Here is a 10055-nt window from a genome sequence, read left to right as displayed (position 1 = left end):
CAGTGAATATTTCATCCCCCACTTTGCCATATAATGTTCATCCCATCTGAACGGGGCTAAAGACAGAGTTTCACATTATCCTGTGAACACTTTGTATTATTCAATGCACAAAACTGTAGAAGTAGTACATTCATTTCTTGTAGATCTGCCAAAATAGTGCACTTTCAGCATGGTGGTGTATTTTACAGGTAATACTTATTAGAGTAAGAATAAATATGGAAGTGTGACACAGTAAAAACCAGACAAGCAAAATTAAAATGGAGAATTTCCGCAGTGCAGTGACGCTTCCACCTCATCCTCTGCGTTCAGCTTTCTTGATGGTTTACATCCAGTTACATAACTCTCATTCCTCCGCTGTCTCACTTTTGTTTTAGAGTGCAGGAAGGGAAGATTCATTTTCATCTGTCACAGTCTTAATACCTGCTGCTGAACGCTCTGCAGAGCAGCTTGCCACTCGGCGACAAAAGGCGACATTTTTTCCGGTTCAGTGTTTGTAGAATAAAAGCAACAGGAAGATAGACAGGCGCTTGGCACCCGAGGCCATAATTATCCTGTTTGTTTCAAGGCTGCCGTTTTGTTTCATTCAAATCTCCGCAGGGCTGATGATGCTCGAGAAAGACTCATTTTACTGTCATTTCAGGTTTGTCAGTGCAAAGACGCAGCTTTGCATTAGAGGTTTACTATGAAAGATTTGGCCAGAATTTTAGTTTAAAAGATTAAAATTTAACTAAAACTAAAAATATCACCAGAATGTGAAGAAATAAGAGTTCTGACGTTATGTGTTGCAGAGATATCTACTGAAGTTAGCATGCTAACCAGCTAGCCCTAGCCTGTCCTGTCTTGTAATACCACTTGTACCACTTGTAGTACCTCAGGGGTGATAGTGAGTCACTGTCCAGTCTGCCCTCAGTCCAACATGAGACGATGAAGAAGTGCAGCTCCAAGGGCTTGTCAATCATATTGGCGGTACCCCCAGTCAATGAATGGCACAGTATACGATGATAGATGAAGCTCTCAGCAAGCCGTTATCACCATCCCAACTACCCGCTCCTGGTAAGAAACCACGTTCAGCGACAAAGAAAAGAAGTGACATAAAAACAAGCAAAACAAGAGTTAACACTGGCGTTGCTTTCCACCGCTGGAGACTCTTGAGAGTAAATAAATGATGCTGAACTTGTTTCTTTTAGACTTGTAAGAAAACAGCTGACGTTGGCTATTTAGCGAAACAGATCTTTAGTGCAATTATCAACGACACTAAACGTACCAAAAAACATCCCAAATGGCGTTGATGTATGGTTTTGCTTTGGCTGTTTTCTTGTTATTATGGTTAGTAGCAAGTAGTTACTTGCTAAAAACTAACGTCATAACATAAACTATGGGCTGACGGCACATGTAAAGATATATGATAGTTGTGTTACCTTGACCAGCTCTCAGAGTTTCAACAGTTTGGTTGAATTTTATGTGTCGTTGCCCTGCTGTTAGTTAGTAGTTGGCTTCTTTTATAACTGATGACTGTAAAGTGAGATTGTATGGACCCAGTAGTGGATCATTCTGAAAAAATGGCGATTGGTTCACCGTATTGCAACCACTTGGCGTTACTGTTACGAGATGAGGCAAGATTGGAAGGTTGGAAAACTCGCTATAGCTTATAGCGTATACCTTTTGAGGACATTGCAATGTTTATTAAGCGTGTCTAACTCATCTAATTCTTGTACAAGGTATGAAGGAGGACCTCAGACTTCCATCCCCATGAAGAAATGAGTATTGCCTGCTGTATCTGATCTGCTGTATCAAGCATTGGATCGAGTGATACTGACAAGTGAGTTCAAAAATGCTGAAGATCCAACTTATTTTTCCTTTGTGAACCGTTTGTTCTGTGAACACTGCGTTTCTCCGCAGTTCATGTTTAAGCCATGTATGACAATATAAAATTGCTAGTTTTATACGTAATTGTTCCTTACTCTGCTTCCACACTGTTTTTTGTGTGAATGCTCTTATTTCCTCGTTCGTTGTCAGCTTCAGAAAAGGGGAGCAAAGACACCAAAGAGACACTGGCATTGGACAGGCTTGAGTGTGGGTAGAATGTATACATTTGGTGTAGTTGACACTTATTGTTGGCTTCATGGAGATTGAGTGTAATATCGACTGTAGTTGTCTGTTCTCTATGCTTTCTTTGTCTCATCAGAATCGACTGAGCAGATGATTCAGAAAGTGAAGATGCTGAGCAGGACAAGGTGTGTTTCCAACGTCTTTCTGTTTTGATCCACTCGGATACCACCAAAATGTTAACTAACCCTCTAAAACAGATTGGGTGGAGTGTCGAGAGGCTGCCAGTTAGCCTACTGGTTTGGATGAGACGGTGCATGACACGACTGCTGAATCTGACCCTTCATCCAGAGCCGCACACCTCCAGTGATCCAGCACTTCAATCAAGTGCACCTCATTTGTTGAGTGCAGAGGATGCTGTTGGTGCATCCAAAGTATACATTGCATCATATGATGAATGCTTGAAGTACCTGACAGACTTTGTTGTTTTGCCAGTTCAACAATGTTCTGTGAAACAGGAAAAAACAGGAGCTGTGAGTATTTTAGAATGGGTAAGTGATTTCCATATCACAACAACAATCTGGTGTTTGGTACACTGTAAGTGCACATAACCATATGTTTTGTTCACATGTACAGTTGAATAACATGACTACATTATAACATATGTCTCTGCAATGATCATAGGAAAAAAAGTACAGAAATATGTTCAACATGGCTTTCTTTATGACTGTTAGATCTGTGCCGATGGACATGCGTGTGTGCCAACAGGTTTCTCAGCCTATGATGAAGTACGGATTACTGACTGGTGATTTCATGCTGTCGACAAACAACCTGCTGTCAGGAAGCAGTTACTACTACAAAATTGCCCTATTGTTCAAGTTTATGAACATGGGTCCAGTGGTGCCCACTATTCTTTCCCATATAAGACACATACTGTGTGGACACTATTAAAAAATATTGGATGGAGAAAAAAGGCTGAGGCAATAGCAAGACTACAAGATAAAGATGTTTTGGTCTCTGGGAAGAGATCCATATTTTTGTGAAATTTAGATCAAGAAGTTATTATCTTTTTTTTTTCTCATCCTAAACTTCTAGCTGACGGGAGAAACAACACTGTGCATGGTACTGCTGTTACACCACAATGGAAAATGACATGCAAGGTCATCAGTGTAGTCACAGATGACAATAGACAAACCGACCGACAATCCGTTGTCATGGAGATCTTGACGATGGATCAACTAATGACTGAGGTGAAGCTGGTGGAAATCTGCACAGATTGGTGCCCTCATGAGTAAGTTCATATCCACATGTACGGGCACATCAGCTGGTTGACATTACAGTAAACTTACTTTCAACATAATTGCATGTCTGTAGCACAGTCTGGACATGTGGCACAGAGCCAAGAATATGGCCAAGATTGTTGCAGTAAGTGTTGAATCTGGCAGTGATCTGGCAGCAGTTGAGCTTTACAGCTTTACACTGTAATTTTTTCATTGTTGTTCTATGACTGATTGATATATATTTATATATATTTAACCTCTACATCCAGGCAGCACAGATCAGAGACCAGTCAGTCCTGCTCCTGTGGCTGAAGGACACTGTGAAGCATATGAAGAGTTCTTTTCAAGCATCACACATAATCATAACATATGTTTGGCCAAAAGTATGTGGACACCTGAGCATTACAGCTATATGTGATAGTTGAACATGTGATATAATATTGTTGGACTCAAGATGAACGGTTTGGGAAAAAAATGATCAAAATTGATGCAGCAGAACCAGAGATACCGCCTTTTTTCCGCCCACATTCTCTTATTTCATATCAAAAACCTGCTGCCTACTTTACCCACAATGCAACTTAATCACTGACAGATGGGTTGCAGATTCAGGTGTGTTTATTTTCCTTTCTTGTTTTGTCTGACAGTCCAAATCTAAAAGACTTTTTAATTTACTGTCACATATGACAAAGTCAAGCAGAAAATCATCAACGTTTGAGAATTGACATTTTGCCTTTTTGCCTTGAAAAACAAAACTAACTAATTGCAACTAATCAACTAATCATTGCAGCTGTGATGTAGAGACAGTTACACCAATCACAGACCTCCAAACCACCTCCCTCTCTCTCTGCACACTGGACTTCTAACCTCCTTCACACCTCCACCTGTCAGCGCTGAATGTGTTATGTATCCGTATGTGTGTATATGAATGGTAATTCTGTATCTGATTAAGATCGTGCCAATAAAGTCTTTTGTATTTTAATTAGAGAGGAAGGGATGGAGGGATACGACAGCCTATTACAGCCAACCTGACCTCATTTTAACGACATTATTGTGAGATAGTTTCATGTTATAATGACAAAAAACAACAAAAAGATACCGTCAGTGCCTGAAGAGATGATATTTATCGCCTACATTGGCGAGAAAAAGGGCCAATAAAGTATCTGACAGACAAAAACAGTCATAAATGCTGAAAAATTGGTGGATGCTGGTGGATCACGTCACTGAAACAGCAGCTGCTTGAAGTGAGTATAAATACTTTTGTGTTTATGGATGAAATAACTCAAAGTATGAAATAACTCTGGAGAAGCAATAACTTTGCCTCTCTTCTTCCTCCTGCTGCTGCTGACATGATTATTTCATGTAATGACTTTTCTTCCTTTTCATGGAGCCTCGAAAGCTTCCTGCCTGCCTGCCTACCTGCCTTTCTTCTTCTTCTTCTTCTTCTTCTTCTTTGTCTCTTCACTCAGTGCTCTCCGTTCGCTCACATTACCGTGGTGAGATGATGATGATGATGATGATTCTGTTTTTTTCTTCCTGCTCTTGTTTTCTGTTTTTCGGCGCCTTTAATGCTCCAAATCACCCAGCATGGGAAGTGAAATGAGAAAAGAGTTTTGTGCAGCATATGCTGGTGCTTCTGTGTGCTGAATTTTCAGGAAAAAGCACCATTGTTGGATGTGTGGCAATATTTCAGCATTTTACCTGCAAATATCTCAGTTTTAACATGGAATTAGTCTGTTACAGTGTCTTTTTTTACTTTTATTTACAGACTTACAACTTAGTCACTATATGGCCAAAAGTACATTCTACCCATACAGTATTGTCATAGTTTTTTGTTCTTCTGGGCTCCTGTGTTCACTCTGTGTGTCTGTTTAATTCCACTTCTTTATGGTTATTAAGCCTGTTTAATTTCCTGTCACAGTGCGGCTCTGTGTCCCTCAGTTGCTATTCTCCTTCGTTCCGCCGGAGACCTCATCCTTTCCTCCCTGTTATTTGAAGACCGGCCTCTGTGTTTCTGGACTGTTTGTGTTCTGGTTTTGTTTGTCACAGATGCGGGGAGGTTGGATGATGTTTTATGTATGTTACGGTTTTGTGTGTGTCAGTTTATTGGGGAGAGGATAGTTTGTTGGGGGTTTTGGATTTCTGTTTTTTCCCCCCTGTATCTCCAGCCTGCCTTTCCCTCCACACCTGTCCTGCATCTATCCTCGTTAGCCCTGCCCTGCTCTGTGTTTTCCCCCACATCTGCCCTGTACCGGCTCCCTCTCTGTTCTCCTGTTTTGTCACTTCACTCCAGTTAGTTTTTAAGTCCTGGATTTATGTTGAGTCTTTGTTGGATCCTCTGTTTCGTTCTGGTTGTTTAGTCTGTTCAGTTTGATCTGCTCATGTGGTGATCTGTTTTGCTCGTCCTGTATGCATGAGCATTCAATAAAGAGCCTGAAGTCTCTGCACATAACAAGTATACCATGTTCATTAATCAGTCCTTCCAGGAAATTGCAAACAATTAATGCAAATTCAAAAAATCTTCTCTAGATCTCTACATTTTCCACATGAAATGGCCAAAACAACAGACCTCTTGTGATTTGGACCAATTGTCGCATTTCGTGTCATGGTAACTTGCATCATCGCAGCGTGCAGGAAATGATTACATATGACTCTTCATCTGTAGTAGTAGTAGTAGTTTGCAAATTGTATCGCAGTTCTTGAGAAAAGATGCTGCAAAGTCGAGCATTTTTGGCTGCAATGATCGGAAAAAAAACTCTTCATCTGCTGCCTCCACTCTTCTGGTTTCAGGCTTTCTAGCAGATGTTGGAAACTGGCTGCAGAGATTTGCTCCCATTCAGCCAGAAGAGCATCAGTGAGGTCCAACACTGATGTCAGAGTTCATGTTGGATGGAAGTTTTCCACACCAAACTTGGAAAAACTGTGACACAAAAAGTTGGAAGACCACTTAAGTATGCGAACAGAGGTGTAAAGAGATGTAGAGGAGAGGGTCAGTGTTACAAGGATATCAGAATCATGTTGGTGGGACATTCTGAGCCTTTACAGCCTGCCTGCAGCCTTATTATATCCACAGCCTGCATCTGCATCTATGCGTGGCGTGTGGAGACTACAAAATGAACCCAAATCTTTGGCATGCATCCTCACAAGCCGCTGTGTTCACTGTGGCTGCTTGACATGAACACAAACAAGATGCAGGAGGTTTTCTGTGAATATTACACATCCAGCGTCGGTTTAACTTGGAGTTAGTTTAAATATCGAGGGGAGCAAATTAGCTTTCTATCAGCTTATTGGGGGAAATGATGTTGTGTCAATTACAAATCTCCTGCAGTGATTACACGCCTGGTTATTTTATATTTTCCTTATTAGCAACAAATCCAATTAAAAGACCAAAAACCAGAATTTATTAGGACATCTCTGCTGTCGGTGGACTTCAATGGACTGTGGCTGCAGGGACCCTGTGCTGACGTGGTAATATTTCTATTATTATTATTGTTACTATGCTTCTCTGTGTCTCTCCCCCTTCCTCCTTCTTTCCCTCTCAACCCAAACCAGTCAAGGCAGATGGCGCCCACCTAGGGTCCGGTTCTGCTTGAGGTTTCTTCCCATTAAAGGGAAGTTTTTCCTCGCTGCTGTCGCCAAGTCCCCGAAGGATGAACGGTAGTAACTGTAGATTTTAACAAACATTTGTTGGGGACTAGTTTCAGCGTCGGATGAATCCACATCTGATGCTCATCTGATGAGTATTTCTGGCAGCAGGACGGTGTGTGTGTGTGTGTGTGTGTGTGTGTTCATGGTGATAAAGCAACACGTCACCCAGTGCAGCAGTGTGGCTCGTTGATGTGTTTTTAATAGTTCTTGGACAACAACGGAGGTTTGTGGCAAAGAGAAATGAGATATATTAAAGTTTGGACACAGAATACTTGTTAGTAAATCAGTTAATTGTTGGTTTGGCTGTGCGCATGAGATCAGTGGACAATAAGAAAAATATAGAACATCTGGAGCTTCAGGACGAGCAGAACAGTAACCTTCTTAGCATCCCCATCATGAACACGGCAGGTTCTCCCCCCGACAGGTGATCCATCACCTCCAGCAGGGTGGGGCTTTCCCTGCCTCTCAGAGCTCCGGAGAGCCAATCAGCTGCAAGGTGCAACCCCCCCCTCTCTCCTCTCTGAGCCAAACAACAGCTGTCCTGGTGCGATGGGAGGGGCAAGGGCAGCGAGGAAGCCCCCAGCACGAGCCAGAGACACTTTTAGAAACGGCGAGCGGCGAACCCGATAGAGCAGCCAAGACCGAACAGGAGAGGAGAGGACGGTGAGAACACGGCGGTCAGGACGCCAACACCAAGCCAATGACAGCAAGGACACACAGAGAGGTGAGAGGAAGGACGCTGTGTTCACCAAGGACGAATCGGCCATGGCCAAGAGGAAGAGGAGGAGAAAGGAGGAGGAGGAAGAGGAGGAAGGGGAGTCAGGTGAAAGCTAAACTCTCCTGCAGCAGATCAAGCAGAGTGCTTATTTCATGAAATGTGATGACGCTGCAGAAACAACAGCATTATATTCAACACAAATCTCTCAACAGACTGAGGTTCCTTTAACAGTCACATGCTTATAATTTTAATAACACTAATTATATTGTTATAAAAACTGACCCCTCTTTTAGAGTTTTAACCGCTGTGAGTGAATGAGGAGCTTCTGCATGGAAACAGCGGAGATGCATTTATGTATCCGAGTATGTAACACTGAGCATGTTTTATTTATAGTAACATAACTTTATTTATATATCGTGTAGAGACAAGCTGAGGAAACCAAAGTGCTCATGCATGTCTGTAAACCATAAAACATTGTTTTGAAAGAAATTTTAAAGACTGAATTATTAATATTATTAATGATTTACAGGCATAAATACACTTTCCATGAAAAAAAGGCACATACATTAGTTTGGATAAAACCACTTTATATGAAAATATATGTTTTATTTCTTACATTTTCTGCTGTATTTGTGTGTATGAATAGTGAGACAATATTTTTTCCAACCATGACCTGATCTATGATCATATTTTCAATGGTTATCAATAAAGATTTGTATTCCTTTAAGGCATCTGTGTCATTTTTCTTGTAATTTTGGTTCCTGGTAGTTTTATATATTGTTGAATTGACAAAATGATACATGAGACTTCCAGGTGTGTTTGTGTTGGAGAAAGGATACCAGGCATGTGTCAGGAAAGTTTAAAAAGTGCTAAAATTGGGAAACATGTTTAACTTTTGGAAACATCTCATTTAAGAATAAGGAATAAGGTTGAAAACTTTCAACAGGCTGACTCTCAGTGTGTAACAGTTTTCAGTCCTCAGTTTTTTCAGTGCGTGGGAGGAAGTCCTGCATGGTTTCCATAGAGATGTTCAGGGAAGCTGCTCTTTATCAGAGCTGGTGAAGTTTCAACCACAGGAACATTTTACCAAACCTACCACTTAGTCTCCATCCTTGAAGTCTTTTCTCTTGTAAAACTGAAAAATGTATGAAGCATGCTGTAAGTCTCATCTTTTGTGTTGCTGTCCGAGTAATTTTTTCGAATGAGACCTTAAAGCAGACGACACTGACTGGCACTAGATGGTTATTGAGAACTGCAGTCGTGATGGAGTATTTCCCCCAAACGCCACAAGCAGTAACAATGAGCCTGTTCCAAACGGACAAGTGATACAAAGGTGAGATTTATGCTTTATCAGAAATATTTTCAGCCACCATTCTTTGATATTAACCCCACTAATAAAAGAATCCCAACTGTCTACATACACTGTATAAGTGAGTGAATAGGAGGAAGATTTGGGGCCATCAGCAGGAGAAACTGCATAACTGTATTTGTTCCGTTTCTTCTTGTCAGGTAAAAAAAAACAAAAGGATGAAGACATCAAGCTTCAGCCTGTTTCTTGGAAGAATGCAGCAAAGAAAAAAAGGAGCAAACACTGAAGTTATTTGTTGGATACAGCAGGGTTGCCAAATTCACTCACACTTCTGGCGTGAGACTCACACTTTCAAGCTGTTTCACGCTCTCACACCACTAAGGCAAATCTCACTCCAAATCCCGCCAACGCTGAAGCAGCTAGCTTCATGCTCGACGCGGTGACGCCAGCGCTGCAAGCTGGGATAAGATGTCATCTGGTCTAACGCATCGGCTCTGCAAGTTGTCGCGGCGATTGATCTCGCACCACCGTCATCTTTAGTCACCAGACGCCTGCCGTGTGGTAGTTCTGGCTGAACAGACTCACCTCTACAAACATCTTCTGTGCTCGTGCGTCTGTCGTTTGACCTGCATTTGAACTTCAGTTGTCATTCATTGATCGAGGCAGGCACGCATTCATGTAGCTATGTAGATAACAGCAAACTATTATTATTATTATTATGAAATAATCTAAAGGATGAACCCTCATTTTGATTAAGCAATCTATATAGGCCTATATATATATTCCAGCTAAATAATGAATTGAAGTGTAAATACCAGATGTGTTCCAGTTTCTTCTTTTATTATTCCCAGTCTGAACAGCTGATAGCATATGTGATTGTCCCATGTTGACCTACGCCGTGTACGTTTCCTCCCCGTTCTGCTCCAATAACAGATGGGCATCAAAACAAATCTGCCACTGACCCCTCTCGTGGGGTCATAAAGGTTGTTATAGTTTGGTAAATGAATATTGGTCATGCTTAGTTTTGTAACATGTTTGTAACATGTTTTTTTTTTAT

The 10055-nt window shown here is 41.3% G+C and overlaps 1 long non-coding RNA gene across 2 annotated transcripts; it reads left to right on the top strand.

The window, feature by feature from the left end:
* The first annotated feature begins 1343 nt into the window (after nucleotides 1-1343).
* LOC121901322 lies at nucleotides 1344-4717 on the top strand. Of its 2 annotated transcripts, XR_006097247.1 has the most exons (4): nucleotides 1344-1819; nucleotides 2186-2234; nucleotides 2307-3337; nucleotides 3596-4717. It is a non-coding gene; the product is annotated as an uncharacterized LOC121901322 (long non-coding RNA). The 2 variants fall into 2 exon arrangements; XR_006097246.1 differs by having other exon boundaries at nucleotides 2307-4717.
* Nucleotides 4718-10055: the final 5338 nt, after the last annotated feature.

This window comes from Thunnus maccoyii, chromosome 8 (genome assembly GCF_910596095.1).
Source record: "Thunnus maccoyii chromosome 8, fThuMac1.1, whole genome shotgun sequence".
Lineage (NCBI taxonomy): Eukaryota > Metazoa > Chordata > Actinopteri > Scombriformes > Scombridae > Thunnus > Thunnus maccoyii.
This window is presented reverse-complemented; position numbering and strand designations above follow the sequence as displayed.